The following is a 17,683-nucleotide window of genomic DNA, read 5'->3' as shown; positions in this document are numbered from 1 at the left end:
AAGATAATGATTCCAGATTTTTTGGAGAAATGTTACGCAGCACTGATTTATTTTTCACTTGACAAAGAGTTTTGCATTGATCTTCAAGTTCTTTTAGAACACACCTCTGCAATCCAGGCTTTAAAGATTCAATAGAGTATAATTTCCTGGAAATACTCGGTCCTTTGTCTCCCCTCACAATTGATTTCACAACTGATTGCCATACTCCATCTTTAATTATTCGTGTTCGGACTTTATGGTCTTGTCTGCCTCTAAATGATACCTAATAACAATAGAAATTAGATTTCAAGTGGTATTAATACTGAAAGCAAAAAATTGCAAAAGGGATTACCTGGTAGTTAATGTGTAAAGGTGTGTAAGTGTACATGAAAAGGTTTCAAAGATAAAACCATTTGACATTTGTTAGAATATCAGTTTATTATTACATGTAATTCATTTTTTTCCAACTTTTTGAACTTACAATAATACCCGGTAGATGAATTATTTATAGTATGGATTTCAGTGTATTAACAGTTTTCATATAAATTTTCTTCTGAAATATTTAGCCAGTTCACAAATATTTAGTATACTGCCATATTAATAAAAAAAATAATTTTGTCATTGATAAATATTTATACATTAGTTTAAAAAGTGAATTGGATTGAGCAGTAGGCATAGCCTTCTTTTAGTCTCTTCCTATATAACAAAATTAGACATTAAAATAAATATAAGTATTGAGTGTTAAAGTGTCAAAATGGTTATCACCACAGACTCTGAATTTTGTCTAATATGTTCTTCTTAATAGAATTATTTTTAATACATGTGCAGATCCATATGTTTTAGTGTAAGGGTGTCCACTAAAAGTAAAAATTAAAAATTGACAATCTCATACCTTGGCTTTTCCTGGAGACAAATCAACATTAAGTCTTTTCTTGGTCCCTGAAGGTGGTTAACAAATCCGATGGGGAGAACATATCTTCAGCAAACATTGTTTTTGCTTTTCTGGGCGTTGGGGAGTGTAAAATCAATCTCTTAGAGGTGTGAGATCTTTTAGGGGTCTGTACATTTGAATCTGCATGAACATATTCAGTTTCTGGCCAGGCTGCCTCTACAGCTTTCACGGGAGTGTTTACAGGGGCAACATCTACTGTATTAACGATGATATTTGCACGTAGATTACTTAGAATTTCAGATTTTTCTATTTTTAACTGGTCAACTTTATGCTTCAACTCGAAGTCTATCTTGTAAAGTTTGTTCAGTTTGTTAAAGCACATCTGACACACGAATGGTGAATTTCCGTCATTTTCTTTCGGCTGGCACCGTAAAACTTCTGCAAGCTGTTCTGACACAGTGAATGATTTCCCAAAAATCAATCGGCGATATTTATTTAAATTATTGTCCTTACAAATACGACAAAAAGATAGAGAGTTTGCCATTTTCTTCGATGAACATGGGCGCGGCCATATTTGTTTACATCATTTCTTCTCTGAATGAGAACCGCATTTTGATTGGCTCCAAATTAAGTTTTGGAACCAATGAAATACGACGGCCTGAGCCCGACTTTTAGATAGCGACTTATGTCAAGGGTTTGTGTGGAGTTCCGTAATCACAAAACCTTGACGTTGTGAAGATGTCAAGAAAGAGGATTTTCTATTCGTGTCCTCTTTTTTTCAGTGCAAAATGAAAAATGAACGCAATGCAATAACAGAAATGAACATGAATTTTATTCATTTTTGTTGTTGAACACAACATAAATTCGTGAACCCGCCATCTTTTTCACACAAAAGCACATTTTACAGTACCTTTAAACCTTCATAATCCACAATAACAGTCAAAACATTGGTGAATCCACCAACTTATTTCATCGAATGTCTCACTTACAGATACACTTGGTGGGTCCACCAATGATAAAATATTGGCGATTCTATTTTTTTTAAACAGCATCAAATATCTCATTCACACAGGGCCCTGGTGGTTCCACCAAAATTCAATTGTGAATTTGTCTGCATACAGTTTTGTATTTCATTCAAAGATTTGGTGAACCCACCAACAGAGCAATGATATCAACACATGTTATCAAACATTTCAGTTTTAATGAAACCTTAATTGGTGATTCCACCTAAATACAAATATGCAATAATCGTTTTGTCTTATACTTTACTGATTAAATTTGGTAAACTCAGACTTTCATTATCCAAATATTTGGTGGATCCACCAAAATAGAATTATACAAACAAATATAGAGTACAAAGTTGGTACATTCACCAAACGTTTCTAAACATTCATCGATGGCACTAAATATACAGAAACACCACAACACATGTCAGTTTATATACAAAACAAGAAAGTTGGTGAAGCCACCAAAAAGATTGACAAAATTCAAAATACCCCTACTTGGTGGGTCCACCAGATATCAAGTTATACGAATTATTAAAAAAACAGATTACAAAGTTGGTGGATTCACCAAGGAAACCCCCGGCCGGTAACAATTAGTTTATTGCTGCTATTGAATACATAATTGGTGGGCCCACCAATATGAATGCTATGTTCAGTTTACATAAAAGATCAGAAAGTTGGTGAATCCACCAGAAAAATCAACATATCATCATAACTCATAATTGCCTTTGGATTTACAAAGCCATAAAAAAAGGGAAAAACGTGTAGAAAGAAATATCAAAGAATATTGAAATATCATGCAGTATTTTTGAATTACAGTAGTAAAACATTTTATTACATGCTTTAAACAAAGGGTTTACTTGTAACTTTTTCATCATCCATGATCACGTTTTTTATTGTGTCTGCACGTATTTTCTCTTTTTCATTTTTCATTAAAGGTTGACTATTTAGAAAACATTTGACAAATTCCCTGCGCATGTGCGAAAATATGTATCCATCTATTCACAGCATTGTTTCTTACTGTTCTTATATAGCTTAGTTTTTTTTCACAGATGATTTGTAGTAATCAATATGACAACTTATTGACCATTTCCAATCAGTCAAGTGGATTAAACTTCTTTCTTCAAAAATGCAGTTAAAAATAAATGGGAAAAGTTTTGGTATTCCTCTTATGCTACGAATTTTGCGACACTTAAACCATGTTTGTTTACCTCCTTTCGGTTTCTTGTTACATGTAGGAGAGTCCTCCATCCTTATGTAGAACGTTTTCACTATCTAATCGTTGTTTGTAATCTTGTAGTGAAGTGAACGAGTAAATTTTCTCAATTAACACATACTATTTTGCATCAGGGTGTTAATGTCATAATTAAATTAATAATCATGTTGACGTTAAGAAGTAGCTCAATGGGATCATCGAACGTTTCGGCATAATTTATTCCTCAGTTTTTTAGCCTCGTTGCTGAATCATGCATTGACATCGTCATGCATAAGAAAATGTGCACCTGAAAATACATAATTTTTTTCAATCTTTTTAATTAGATCTTCGATAAAGGCAACAAATATATGTTTCCTATATCAAAAGTGATGATGCATTTCTATCCTTACAAATGAATACATTTTGCCAATAAAATAATGAAGTAACTGCTTACACCTTCTGTATTTTAAGTCGTGTTAGAAAATGCCCTTAAGCTATAATTTCATTTTTGCTTTATCAATACATATAATTATTGTAAAATTAATTTAAAAAAAACCTACTATCATTTTTGCAATTGTATAATTGAAAGAGAGGAAGTGGTCACGCTTTGACGGATCCATGTCAGTGGGAGTTACCATAAAAAATATATACTTGAAATAAAATAATATTGAATTATTTAGCGAGAACTTTTTACGTGGATTTACTAACAAAAAGTCGTAGAAGATAGTGTAGGACGAGTTCATTAAGTTTAGGGCATATACATTGGATCGGACAACTTAGGTTCAAAATCTATCCCTATGGGCCCGTTTCACAAAGCATGATTTTAACTAAGTTACATGCATATTTTGTGAAGAAAAACTTTTTCTGAAGTCTTTTACTTATCCGTTTCACTATTCAAGTCTTGTCTTAGGAAATTCCTAAGTTATATCTTCACTTTAAGACAGGTAAATTGATGTCTTATAAAACTTAACACGACGACTGTTTATTTTCTACTGAAATAAATTATACGCAAATTAAAGCACATTAAAGTGGAACAAAAATAACAAATTACAAGCATCATTAAAACCTTTTTCACTTTACTAGTTCTTCTAAACTAAAACTTAAGAAGTAAAAATATATATAATATATATCGTCAATTAATTTCTCTGGTTTAGATGTTAGATTTTTACATTTTGTAGATTATCTGGTCACACCAGAATTGTTAATTTTGGAGTAAGGATATCTGTATATGTTAACACGGGCTCTTTATAATGGACCAACTATAGACAAGAAATAAATTCGATCGTAAACAATTTCAGCAGTGACCAATTTCAATTGATATATGCAGTCATATCCATATCATATTTGAAACTAAGAAATATATGTACATGTGGCAAAGAATAAGGAAGATACTTTGAGCAATGCATTAAATTAAAAAGAAATACCGTTTACAAAGAACATACGGGTTTATTACATAATTTTTATCTGCTCGCTTATACATGTAAATGGAAAATTTGATACAAAATATCAGTACATGTATATGTTTTTAGACATTACACTATTTACACTCAATGTACACATTTGTTCTAGGTGAATAACGGAATGCTTTTTTATATTCACTTATAAAGTTTAAATTCGTGTCATATTGAAAAGAATTTATACATGATCGCTTCTTATTTAGAATTAACAATATGATATGAAAGTGATTTACAATGTATCTTAATTAAGATAAGTCAACTGTGCTACGCTAAGAAAGTTTTGTGAAACAGCTATGATAAGCATCAGTAAATTCCTAAGTTTTAAATTAGGCATATCTTAAGTTCTATCTAATGAACTATCTTTGGAAATCTTTGTGAAACGGGCACCAGGAGTGTGGGGGATTTTTTCTTCTTCTCGAAAACAGTCTTTTATCTGATACATTTATGGGACGGTGATAAAACTCAATCGTAACATTTAACCTAAAAAACAAAATCTAAAAGAGATACGTCCCACTAATCATCCCCTTCCCCTTCTGTAATCAATGTCCTTATGCATGTACTGCTGTATTTATGCGATTATGGGTCCATATTTTATACAATAGATATTGCAGAAACGGTAATATTTCCAACTTCATCATTTAACTGCATATTGAACAGTGAAAAGCCGGAGAAGTTTGTATTTTTTTCCGTCAGATGCAACAAAAAAATCTAAGCAACATACATGTACATCAACTGAATACAATTATATATGATCAATTTCAGTTAAGATTTTAAGCATTGTCAACTCTTCAGTATATCACACCAGTTGCTACTTCATTTCATTTTTAAACTATAAGTCAATGAAAAGAAAAATAGAAAAATTCAGACACAGTATAACGTACAAAAAAATCTTGATGAACACACAAAGCCCCTTAATGTTTATCATCTAATATATCAAATACGTATCATTTGTTAAACATGGATTTTATTTTACTACTTCCATCCCATAATTTACATGTTAACTGCCTGTGAATTCATTTTACTATTTATAAAAGGAGTTGTTGTTAATTGAATAATTAAGATATTTTGAGTAAAACAATAAAATCTGAATTTCAATTCAACTGCGGTAAATTTAGATACAGATGACTTTAATAATCAGAATACATAGAGACTGTCAAGAATATTTTTTTCCTTAACTAACGCAAATCAGCATAAACATAATTAATATGGTACAAACAGATTATTTATCAGTTGTTATCAATTTTTCGATGAAAATCAAATCTTGAATAGGACACAATTTTATAATGTAAAAACTTTTAAAATCAGCTGATCCATTAATCAAAATTTAGCGTTTAACTTTATACATCAAAATGTCGCAAAGTTTGATTCATAAAAAGGAATTTGAAATGAAATTTCATTGTTTTGTGTACACGTCATATTTATTTTCTGTTATAAAAAAAACTAAACTGGGCTAAACGATTAGGTGAGTAACTTTAGCCATGCTGTTAAATTGGAGATTTTTTCGAAGCTATATTTATACCTTATATCCCAACTTTTTTCGTATGTCACAAAATTTGCAAAAAATGTGAAAATTGTGTAACTTCTTGTATTATTGTCAGCCATTTTCTGCGATTAAAATCGAAGGCCGGAACGGCCACAAAGGCGTCCTGCTGACATTTTCTTTTATATAGAAAGATATCAATAATTAGAATTTGTACTAATTGTCGTATATCAAATAATATTTGAATAAAAAAGTAGCTGAATTATGTTAAAATTTGTGTTGTTTTAAAAACAAAAAATCAGAATATTTCCTTATAAAATAGGTAGTGATGCGTTTATAATACAATAACTCATCATGGTTACAAGAATAAAAAAAGAAATTTCAAAGTTCAAAAATAAATTATTTTCTTTCTGCTTTAAACAGTCTTTGAACAATTTTCACAGGTTCATAATTTGAATACATTAACAGTGTGCCCCTAATTATAATAATAAAACATACTTCTATTTATATTTCAGTTGCCGTTTGAAACAAGATTACCTATGGTTGTTTACAAACAAATCCACAACACGTGCTATCTTAAATGCTTGACCAAACCAACTGCATTTATCCTGTTTACTTATTGCAACAAAATCACTAGATATGTTTATCGCTTACATTTATATTGGAGACCGTGCCCGATAACAAATAAATTTACATATCAAATTTTATTTCTATCGGGCACGATCTCCACTTGTTATTGTTATTTTTTTCAAATTTGAGCAATAAGCTCATCAGCATTAAACATAATTACATTTATAAACATAGGGGAGGCACGCAAAATGCGAAGCCAGTAGGCTTCAGAGTTAAAATGTAAGCGATAAACTTAAATAATATTTAGTGAATTTTGTCACCTTATTGTATTCATCTGCCATTTCTTGATTAAGCAAATTTATACTTATGCAATGAGTTGTCAATAACCAGGGAGGCAAAATCGGGTTTCTTGTACACAATTTAGTTGAATAAATGGAATAAAAATCTTGCAATACGTTTAACAATTTAAAGAACTTATTTCTTATGTGCATTTAAAAGGCGGTGCAGAGCATGAATTTTTGGACGATTGCCAATCCAGACGATCGCTAGAAGGCTGCCGAGCATTAGCTCGACGCCTTAAAAAAATAGGCAGTAGCATTCAAACTTGAATATAATTGTTGCGAAAAAGCGAGTATTTGATTATCGCAAACATGACCAGATATACATTATTGTCGTGATTATCCCCCAGAACAAATTTCAACAATTAACAATCGTTATGAAGTTCAAGTTGGTCGTCTGCATAAATAATATTATTTCTTTTCTAGTCCAGCTAATCTTAATTATTTCAATTTAAGTTTGTGACTTAAGTTAATATTAAGAAGTATCTAAATCAATGTTCAACATCAACATCAACTTGAATTTAGATGAAATATTGAGATAATGCGACGTGTATATCGGCTGAGCTGGGCAAATGTAAATTTACATGAATTACATGAGCTGGGTTAATGTAATTAACATGAATAAGGATAAGATAAAAGTCCGATATTTGTTTGGATGACAAAAATTAATTACTCATTTCGACAGATTATTAATTTAGTTTATAGACAATTAGCTATTTTAGGGATTTTTTTTACTTACTTACTATAAGGACATTGTATACTACATGTACAAGTTCTAAAATATTTTTTTATTGCAACTTTCATATAATTGAACATATGTTTTTTCATTTATTTTTCAACAGGGATTTGCCTTGTATTTTTGGTATTTTTACAGACAAAAAAAAATATCGCTGCACTCAAAACTTGATCTGTATGATGCATACAAAATCAGTACTCTGTTTTGCATCAGAGTTCTGGAAGATTGTAAATTCATGTTGTTCAATTCTAAATTTCATTAATACTTCAAGTGACCTTGAATTACTTAACATTTGATCATTATCTGACATACATTATTGCAGAATATGGGATCCTCAGTGACGTTGAGTTTTATACATAAATGCAGTTTTTTGTATATAAACCTTACATAATTAACATTTTTCTGTATGGCAATACTATTTAAATGATAGAGAACAGTGGTCATACGTTTTAGAAAGAGCTATGTTCACTTAATCCATACAACGGATTTGTCTATATCGTAACTACATGTACATGTTTTTATTATATAAACAAGACACTTAATTTGTGCGAGGGGGGGGGGGGGGGGCATTTTAAAGTTTGATTCGAGATCCATGTTTTATGAATCAAAATATGAAAAACAAATTTTGCAAAAAATATTTGCAATTCATTTCTTTCATTAATATAAACAAAGCAATCTACCGTAAAAGACACCAACATCAAAACATGTGTTATAATCTTAGAGGCAAATATATCATTATAAATACCGGTATGCATCACAGTAAACTAAATGTGTGCTCTTTTCGAATTTGCGAAAATGTTCTGAATTTTCATGTAGCCTGTACTAAACGTTTTTCTTAGTTTATGAAAATCAAACCTTTCGACATATACTTGTGTTTCTTTGACAGACCTTTGAAGACTACGACGAATTTATCTAGCTCGAAGTTCTGTAGCTTCATGTCCCAATATTGATGCAATATTGTGATTTTTTTAAAGGAAGACTATAAACATAATCTTTACTATATAAAAGGATATATTTATTTAAGGAATGAATTCAATATTTATTTGTTTTATACGATATAAAATGGTTTGGGGCAGTTTACGCTTTATAAACCGCGAAGCGGTTTATAAAAAAGCGTAAACTGTTCATACCATTTTATATCGTATAAAACTAATAAATATTGAATTCATTGCTTATAATTTAATTTTTTTACTCTGAATTGTAGATGAAAACGGCCATTTGACCTTTAAAATGACGTAAAATTGTACAAAATTCAAACGTAACGTCAGGCGTATTGATACGTGTATGACGTTATTCCTACTATGACGTAGGCAACATTCTTTATACGATATAAAATAATTTTTTAGCCAATCAGAAAGCGCGTTACAACCAGAATTAAATTATAAACGTTTAGTGTATGACAACCTACATGTACCTTCGGTAATGCTTTTGAATGGATCCCTTCAGCCAGCAGATTCATTAACAGGCGCTTGAATATTAGTATTGTGACATCTGATTCGAACGTAGGATTATGATCACAGCAACTTCCGAGTCCGAGCGTGTAGCCTTTTACGTGGTGTTCGAGAAAATCACGGCACATAACGGAGGAGGCTTTGTATAAGAGTCTTCTAAACGAAAAAAAGGAACATTAGAATAATTTGGCAGTGTCTTAAAATGGTCAATGCAGACGTATTTGACAAATCGCCGAGAGAAATGCCGATATTACCACCAATGTTATTTAGATATTTTTCCTAAAAATGCACTGCATGAAATAGAAATTCCAAATTTAACTATAGAGTGATTTGCCAACAGGCATGAAAGGTTTTCGAAGCCTTCCGATGTTCTTACACAATCGGATTGTTCTCGGCATGACCCGCTATCCAAAAGAGAGACGTCAAAAGAAATCTTCACAATCGTCTGTTCCTTGACCCATTTTTTCAGCGTCCACATCGTTAGTATAAATGTAGGGAATTCTTAAGATTACGGGTTTGTAAAACTTTGCAAGGCTAACAGGGTTTCCTGTTTTTGTGAATTCTCAAGAGTTCCCAACATCTTTATTAAAGTCCGGTTAAAGCGTTCTGTCAATCCATTGCCCATTGGATGGTATGGCGTTGTTCTAGACTTGTTAATGCCCAATATATGACAGAGTTCCTGTATAATCTTAGATTCAAAATTGGCACCCTGATCACTATGAAGCCGCAAAGGTATTCCATAGTGGACTATGAAATGGTTAAACAATGCCTCGGCTGTAGTTTTGGCAGTTTGATTTCTCGTAGCTATAGCCTGAGCATAACGAGTGAAGTGATCAGTGATGACCAACACATTTTCATATCCTCCTTTTGATTTCTCTAGTTTTAAGTAGTCCACACATACAAGTTCCAAAGGCTGTGATGTTTTGATATTGGTAAGTGGAGCTCTTTCTGTAGTTGGTGTTTTTCTGAGAAGACATCTCTTGCAGTTGGATATGAAGTGTTCAATATCTTTCGTCATGCCATACCAGTAAAATCGATCTCTGATTAGACTGATAGTCTTCTCTCGGCCAGGGTGTCCCATGTCTGTATGAAGGTGGTACAGTACTGTTGGAATACAAGATCTCGGTATAATGATCTGTGTCTTCTTATTTTCATTGACAACTGTCTCTCTGATCAATACTCCATCTCGTAGTCTTAGCTTTTCAAAATTCTTGTGAAGTAAAGCATGGTACTGTACATTGTTGTATGGTAGATGATGTTTTTCTGGCTTATACCCATCTCTTACATATGGTATCCAGAATCTTAGAACTGGGTCATTGTACTGATGGCGACAAATATCAATCTCTGTTTGATCACTCAAATCTGGTTGGTTGTCAACTGCTGATGAAGATATGGATAAGCATTGTACATATGGATCATTGCTTCTAATTGAGTTGCATATGGTCTTTATGGAATCAGATGTAATGATTTCTTGGTTTGGTATTCTGCTTAATCCATCTGCATCTGCGTTAAGTTTTCCAGGTCGATACAGAATCTCAAAATTAAAGCTGGCTAGGTCTGCGATCCATCTCTGGCTCGCTGCATCTAGTTTTGCTGATGTTAATACATAAGTGAGCGGATTGTTGTCTGTGTACACTTTAAATGTGCCTCCATATAGATAATCTCGGAACTTTTCACATGCAGCCCACTTTAATGCCAAAAACTCCAATTTATGAACAGGATAATTCTTTTCAGATTTTGACAAACTCCTGCTTGCATAAGCAATAACTCTCTTGAAATTATCTTGCGTCTGATATAATACAGCGCCAATGCTTGATGATGAGGCATCTGTATGTAACTCGAATGGTAATGAGTAATCTGGGAATCCTAAAATTGGATAAGTAGTGAGTTTCTCCTTTAATTTTCTGAATGATTGTTCTTGTTCATCTCCCCATTTCCATTTGTCATCTACTTTTAATGTCCTAACACCCTTTCTTGTTTTCTTCTTAGTATTAGGTAGGAGGTCATTTAATGGACGAGCTATTGTTGAAAATCCCTCAATGAATCTTCGGTAGTATCCAACAAAACCCAAGAATTGGCGAACTTCATCTGAATTTCTTGGTTTCGGCCAATTCTGTACCTTGTTGATCTTATCTGGGTCTGGCTCTATCCCCTCCTCACTGACAATATTTCCTACATATTTGACTTTCTTTTTAAAGAATTCGCATTTCTTTGGTGAAAGCTTCAAATTTACTTCCCTAAGTCGCTGAAAAATCTTTTCTAAACGTTCTACATGCTCTTCATAGGTTTTGGAGAAAACTATCAAGTCATCAAGATAGATGAAGCATATGTCTAGGTGAAGTCCATCAAAGCATTCTTCCATAAGCCTTTGATAAGTGGCAGGAGCATTGACAAGACCAAATGGCATGCGATGGTATTCATAAAAGCCTAGAGGTCCAACAGTAAATGCTGTTCTCTCTTTGTGCTTTTCATGTAACTCAACTTGATGGTAACCACTCTTCATGTCCAATATGGTAAAGAATCTATTTCCTGCCAATGCATCCAAAATTTCCTCTATACGTGGCAATGCGTAGGAATCTTTCTTTGTTCTCAAGTTCAGTTGTCGATAGTCTACGCACATGCGCAATTCATTATTCTTCTTTCGACAAAGGACAACATTACTCGACCATGGCGACTTAGATTTCTTTATAATTCCTCCTTCTAACAGCTTTCTTAAGTGATCTTTAACCTCTTCAAACATAGCAGGTGGAATACGTCTTGGACGTTGTTTGAATGGTGTGTCGTCATGAAGATCAATCCTATGTTTTACAATGCTAGTATGTCCAATATCTATATCTGACTTGGAGAAAACATCCTCATACTTCCTCAATAAATTCTCTGCTTGTTGTTTCTCTAAAGTCGTGAGTCCCTCATCTTCAATTGTAACTAAACTCAGGACATCTTTTGCTTGTTGGAGATTAACACAAGGTATAGCTCTTTGATCTGGTTCAAGTTTTACAGGCTGCAACTCACACAAGATAGATTTTGGTGGAACTTGTACTGTCCTGGTAGTGATATTATCAATGTCCACTCTTATCACATGATTTGCTGGATAGCAGTAGTCTGTAAGTGATGGTACAATATCCAGGTCTGATGGAATAACAGAGCGAGATGTAGCTTGTAGAACTGCTGTTGTAGATTGATATGGTATTGCTTTATCAATGTATCCAGATATTGAGACTGTTGAATTTGGTGGTATAGAAATACAAAAGTTTTCAGCTGATTTTACAATTCCAAGTCTATTGTTGTTGCGAGCAAGTTCTTTATCTCGTATGGTCATGCCTCTAAAAGCTAAATACCAAGGCGTAAACAATGCAGCTTCCTGCAGATATCTGTCTCCGTATTTGTCTTTGACAACATCTAGCATGTGTTGTAATATGTTGGTCCCAATAAGAAGTGGTACTTGGCTGTTGTAATTGCTGGTGGATACAACAAGTAATGGAAAATTAAGTGGCTGTTTCAGTGATTGTGGTATTCCAGTACTTTGGATATTAGCCTCGATGTAACCATAATATGGCAACTGTTGACCATCAGCGCATTCCACTTCTAAAAGTTCTCTTATTGGGTGGAGTTCTAAATGACGAAGGTGGTTTGTATAAAAATCATTGCTGACTGTTGAAACAGTAGATCCAGTGTCAATCAATGCTCGAACTAAGTGTCCTTCTATACTTGCTTCAACTTCAGAGGTATTTCCTACTAGTTCAACTGGTCTACTCTGGTAAGGGCGTTTCTTGTAATGACCTATCGTCTGCCCCGCAACGAAGGTCTTCTGATGTTTAAATTTCTCCGGCTGTGATCCATACGCACAGTACATCTACGTGCTATATGGCCAGGTTGTTTGCATCTATAGCATATTGGTTGTCCATCTTCGGTCTCTTGTAGATTAGATTCTTGGTCACCATAGCCATACTCATATTGGCGGTAATATCCTTGATTATATCTTGGACTACGGCTATAGTTACCATATGAACTTCTGGATTGGTAGTTTCCTCTACGGTATTGTTGTTGCTGATCCTTATGATCCCAACTTGTTGGTTGTTGTTCGAATCTCTTGAACGTACTTCCTTGTTCAATAGCACTGACTTTGGTGGTAAGCTGTTGAATCATTCCTTTGAGTTCCTTGATCTCATCTTGTGTCTCAGGTTCACTCGATGTTACAGCCATGTTTGATTGTGCTCTTTTCGTTACATGTTCTTTTTCTACAAGTCTGATTTCCTTCCTAAGTTTATCAAAATTTGTGAGTGCATCAAACTTGTATCCTGTGATATCCTTAATCCATTGATGCAATCCATTCCAGAATTTGGATCTTAATTTCTCATTAGCATCTGCCTGTGTCGCAACTCCTTTAATGACCGCTTTTCTATAAATCTCTTCTAACCTACAACTCCAACTCATGCTATCCTCGTCTTTCTGTTGTCGAGCACTGTAAAATTGTTCCATAATGGTTTCTCCTCGTTCTATTGTTCCAAATACACTCTCCATCTTGTCCAGTATCTGAGTTACAGTGGCTCCAGAAACAAGTCTCATTGCAACTTTTCCAGCATCTCCTCTTAGTGATCTTCTAATTGATTGAGCGATAGATTCCTCTTTGTATTTCTCTTTAATTAAACAATCCACTTCATATCGCCAAAGATCATAAGTAGTGTCGTTCTTGCTGCCGTCTCCAGAAAAGCAAGAGATCTTTGGGATATAGGAGCTAGTGTTGCTTCCTGATGCTGCTGATTTAAAAATTTCAGTTTGTTGTTCTGTTTTAACATTAACAAACTCCTCTTCATTCATTTGTGTGACATATTGAGTCATCCATTGTTTGAAATCTTGAGCAGAATCAGCTTTTGGTTTTACATTCAGTTCTTTAAAAACTGACGCAATTTGATTGAGTTCGTCTGGGGATAATTCTGCCATGCTGAATTGTTTATGTTTCGATTTCGGAACACGGTTTGCTAGCTATTTTCAAAGGATTAAATTCAGAATCGGTGTTTCGGATATTTATAACTTAATATTCTAAATTAAATTTCTAATTAAATATCTATGACTACTACTAACTGATAACTTAGCTAATAACTGAAAATAAACTATCTTAATAAAATCTTAATGTTAATTTAAGTGAATAACTAGATTAATAAATTGATTGACTTGTAATAAACCTTAATTGAATATACTGCTAAATAAATATTCTAGCTTATAAGAATAACTACTGGGTAATAATATCTAAATAAATACCTTAATGTACTAAATGATTATAAAATTATAAAAAAATGAAAAATATCTAGTACTGTAGTACTTGAATTAAATAAAAGATACAAAAATTTAATTAACTTTATAAAAAAATAATTACTTTCAATGAAAGATAACTCTCAAGAAAATGGCAATATTTGGCTTGTGCACTCAAGCGTGACAAAAATTTAAACAGGAAAATATTACTTGTATCTCAATATAGTTCTTAAATGATAGTGTTTTAAATAATTTCAATGCTCAAAAAGAAAATCTTTCAAATAGAAAAAATTATGATTACCAAATAATTAATGAATATGAAATGAAAAATGAAATGACAAATTTGCTGAAAATAAGTGCTAATTATAACACTTAAAAAATAACTGTGATGTTTATGAAAAAAATTGAATATATATTACAAACTAATCTAGTCTAAGTCTCTAAGATGACAAGAATCTAAATTAAATACCAATAAATACTTATTACAACTCAAGGGGAATTCAGACGTCTGAAACTAATTATAAGGTAGACAAAAAATGTGCTAAGTAATCTTAAAGATTAACTTAGAAAATGTTACATGCACCAAAAAATTCTACCTTACCGTGCTGGCAAATCTTGAAACAATGAAAAACACATGCAGTTCAATAAATTGACTGTCAGAGGTTCAATGGATAACACTGAAGTCACTATCTTCACAATGTGGATGATCCTGGTTCTTGACAGGAGTCCTAGTCCTGGGGTTGATCCTCAGTCCTGGTCCTGATAGGTCCCTCCTGGTCCAGTTGATGGCTCCTCCTGGGGTTCCTCCTGATCCGTCCTGGGGTTCCTCCTGATCCGTCCTGGGGCTCCTCCTGATCCGTCCTGGGGTTCCTCCTGATCCGTCCTGGGGCTCCTCCTGATCCGTCCTGGGGCTCCTCCTGGTCCGTCCTGGGTTACGCATCCATCGTAGGGCGCATCTGCTTCAGTATGTATGTCCAGCCAGTCCCAACGTGGGCGCCATTGTAATGATGGTGTTATTGTAGACAGATTAAGACAACAACTCCAACGTAGGGTTCTTGATTATTACTTTATATTATATTATATCATAAGCTCTGAAATATTTAACAATACATGTATCACAATAAGTAATTTATCAATATCACATCATCATAAAAATAAAATAGATCACACATAATATATCATTGTATTGAATAGGTTTCATGATTTTGCCAAGCACAGTTTACAAGCAAGAGTTATTCCCCTTATCACAGTGCTAACTGATATATAAAGAGTTCAATAATATTTATCCTGTGTAATTAATAATTTAGTTAGTTATTAATGTTTAATAAATAAAACATATTAAACTTAACTTAGGCAATAAGTATCAAATCTGATATTTATATATATGCATACCTATGTGTGACACAAAGCCTAATTGATCTGCATCTGCATGATCCTGATATATTCTTCAGGTATGGAATCTAATACATATAACAATACTCTTAAAACTACATTTAGGTTATCTAGCTTAAGATTGTTAAAATAACTATAATGAGTGTTGCTCAAATACTAAGTTTTCACTCATGATAATTTACATTTAAATAGATTTACATTTCACTATATAGCATATACTTATCTAGCAAATACAATATGCTTTATAAATAAGCATTAATATAAATAGCATAAAATATAAAACAATTACTTACAGTCTATAGATTTCTTCTTGGTCTTAAGCTAAACACATCTGGTCAGTATGAAGATCAGATCAAAAAGGACAAAGCAAAGAGAGGGAATTTAAAGGACCAATGAAATTGAGAATTCAAAAATAGAATTGACCATGTGATATATAATTAACTAAAACAGGTTTACACTGACCATAATGACCATTGTGATGTCATACTATATAAATAACTATGTAGCTATTTACATACTGTTAGGTTGTACATAAAGTTGTTTATATTGACAACTTTTATAGTAAATACTGTAAACTTATAATTTATAGAACTATTAATTAATAATTTCATGATAATGAAATTATTACTTAATTAATATGAAATATCACCCTATCACAAAAATACGAGATTCGAAATACGAGATTCGAGATTCGAAATTCGAGATTCAATATCTAAATTAACCAATCAAATCATGGATCTGAAACCTGTATCCTAGCAACATCAAACTGTTCTAAATAAAGATTATTCGTACATGCTCTTTCCTACAAATAAATGTCTTAATAGCTCTTAATAAATGCTATGTTCACTTCTCCCTACCTAACTAAATAATTATGTGTATTTACTTTTACACAGAATATCTAAGTAGACTAGTAATAATGCAGTGTGCTTCGCGGATCTAAGTGATTTTGTTTGCCCTGGTGCATTTCCACCTGATGCGTTTGAACCCTGGGGTATTTCACCACCAGTAATAGTTTAAAACCCGGGTTTATTCACCCCTTTTGTGTAAAAATGCGGTTATGGTAGAGAACTTCATAAGCGTAGCTAATTTTTTCTGTAGGGGGGTCCTAGGCCAATTTAAAAAAATTTTTACTATGTAAATTTAATAAGCTCCAATTTTCCCGAGGAGGGGGTCCAGATCCCCTGACCCCCTCCTTTCTAGATCCCCGCATGAAGATAAGTACATGTATCTAAATAATCTAAATGTAAATAATCTGTCCTGTTTCACTAATAAATATAAGCATTACTTATCGTTTTTATGTATGCATACAGTGATACACTAGTACTATGATTATAAACAAATCATTGAGATATTATCACATCATACGGAATTATTAATAAATACAATTTTTTTTCCTTTTCCTCAGTAAACAACTTATTATGAGTCTTACTTTTGGAATTGTTTTCAATATAGAAGGATACCTACTCTCTACAATTAAAGGTAGGGATGATAGGGTGCCAATTTGTTCACATTGCCGATTTCTTGTGCAGAAAACAGTAAAACTTTTTAAAAATTTGATTGTGCATGAATATTTCAAAATTTATTGTTGTACATGTATTTTGTTATAATTCATTCATTGATATATCAACAAGAAAGAATAAAAGCATATGTTTCACAGCCAAGTTAAGTTTCTCTGTAGTTTCCAACCCCCCCCCCCCCCCCCCCCCGCACCAAAATTGACAATAATTACATATAAGTCATACAAATGTTTACTTTTTTGTAAGTTAATCTCTAAAGATGTAAATAAGCACTGCAAACAAAGATGTGTGTATTTAATATACTACTACATTACACGTAGCCAGATAAAATGTAATCAGGATGAAGCTACAAGGGATGAGTGGTGCAAATTTACCAATTTGTCGCCATACACACAGAACACCAAATAAAGAAACTGTGAGTG

General features: G+C 32.9%; 1 protein-coding gene and 1 long non-coding RNA gene across 2 annotated transcripts in view; one reads left to right on the top strand and one right to left on the bottom strand.

Moving 5' to 3' along the window:
- The window catches only part of LOC117688438 (putative 2'-deoxynucleoside 5'-phosphate N-hydrolase 1), a 361,826-nt gene that overhangs the window by 24,369 nt on the left and 319,774 nt on the right, over positions 1-17,683 (top strand). The window lies entirely within an intron of this gene.
- LOC117692244 (uncharacterized) lies at positions 15,400-16,402 on the bottom strand. The gene is made up of 2 exons (XR_010714840.1): positions 16,038-16,402; positions 15,400-15,812 (listed from the first exon to the last, which is right to left on the bottom strand). It is a non-coding gene; the product is annotated as an uncharacterized lncRNA (long non-coding RNA).

The sequence above is a fragment of the Magallana gigas genome, chromosome 1 (genome assembly GCF_963853765.1).
Source record: "Magallana gigas chromosome 1, xbMagGiga1.1, whole genome shotgun sequence".
Taxonomy (NCBI): domain Eukaryota; kingdom Metazoa; phylum Mollusca; class Bivalvia; order Ostreida; family Ostreidae; genus Magallana; species Magallana gigas.
This window is presented reverse-complemented; position numbering and strand designations above follow the sequence as displayed.